The sequence below is a fragment of the Penaeus chinensis genome, chromosome 37 (genome assembly GCF_019202785.1).
Source record: "Penaeus chinensis breed Huanghai No. 1 chromosome 37, ASM1920278v2, whole genome shotgun sequence".
Taxonomy (NCBI): Eukaryota; Metazoa; Arthropoda; class Malacostraca; order Decapoda; family Penaeidae; genus Penaeus; species Penaeus chinensis.
In genome coordinates this window covers 24,540,211-24,541,820 of record NC_061855.1, presented here as the reverse complement: position 1 = coordinate 24,541,820, position 1,610 = coordinate 24,540,211, and positions in this window count along the sequence as shown.

Genomic DNA, 1,610 nt, shown 5'->3' with positions numbered 1-1,610 from the left:
TGTATTACGTATAAACGGCTTATATAGAGTTATACATACATACATACATACATACACACACACACACACACACACACACACACACACACACACACACATATATATATATATATATATATATATACATATATATATATATATATATATATATATATATATATATCAGATTGGATAATTTGCATATTGCGGGGAGGTGTCGGTATGCTGCAATTCGATTTGCGCGGCTAGAGTTTACTGTCATAAAAATTGCGCAGGTGGGCATGAGCAGCTGAAAAAATTAACTCAATTATATGCTTGATAAAGTTTTGAAAAGCTTCTACTCCATCGTTTGATCGATTTGATTTCTCGATCATTTCGCTGCACTGACTGCACTTTGCATTCTCCTTTCTCTGTTTCCTTCTTTTAATTCAACGTTTGCATAGCTCGTTACAAACAACAGGCAGTTCCTCGAGAATACCAACCTTATTGAAAATGTTCATGTTTTAAAGATTACCTTCAGGGCAGCCTTCAAGATTCCATTTTCCCGTACGCTTATGGGAAACAAGCGAGAGAACAGTTTAAAATTACAGAAAAAACGATACAATTAGCACAATGCCAGAAAGATGCGATATCTCATTTTCGTTTAAATGGTTACTTTCTTCTTGCTTGCATTAATTGAAAACACAAGTCAGGCTTTCAGAAAAATTATTATTTTGTTTTTGTCAGACTTCTCGTTGCATATAAATTATTTTTTTCTGCCGGTAGCCTTTTGTTAATACACCCTGTACTGTTTAATCAGATAGGATATTGTATTTCGCTCTCATGTTGGGATGTTCATTTCTATAACAGTTTGCTAGATTATCAAGACATCACACACAACTTAAGCTACGGAGAATTATCCATATACTTTTTTCTAAAGTTTTTATCACCCAAGTGTGTCCACCTCAAAGTAAAAATGGTAGATTTACTTCGGACCCAGTTATTCTAGAAATGACCTTAGAAGCTTCATTCAAATGTCTCTTTCGAGATCGGTTGTTGGAATACACTGGAACATAATGTCGTTTCATTCCAACGGCACTATTCCCTTCAATGCACATCTGCGCTATTTCCGTCAAGGTATCTTCGCATTGTATTGTGTAAGGGAAACACTAATCTACCTTAGAACGTTGAGAAAGGATTTTCAAAGTTTCTTTGCCATCCATTTTCTGCTGCTCTACGATAACTACATCTAAGCAGGTTGGTTAGGCCTATACAAAGTATATGATTGTTCATCATGGCATGTGGAAATTCAGTTAAGTGTGATTGCCATTTTACACCCAAAGATTAGATTAAGAATAGATAGGCCTAGATAAGTCATGCTGCCAAATTTGCTTCGGAAGATCACCAGAGTCAGAGATGTCATCCAGTAACTTAACCGGCCTAATAAGTATCTCTTGAAGGAGAACTTCACCAGATTTGCTAAACTTATACAAATAACGACCCTTACCATCAATAATAGAAGAGCTGAGCTGAGTATCGTTATCTCCGTCCACCAATCCACCATCCACTCTCGACAACGCTGCAACTGCGCGATAAGTAGTGCAACATCAACAACAAAAAACGACACTGTTGCACAGTTATGGCGGAAGAAC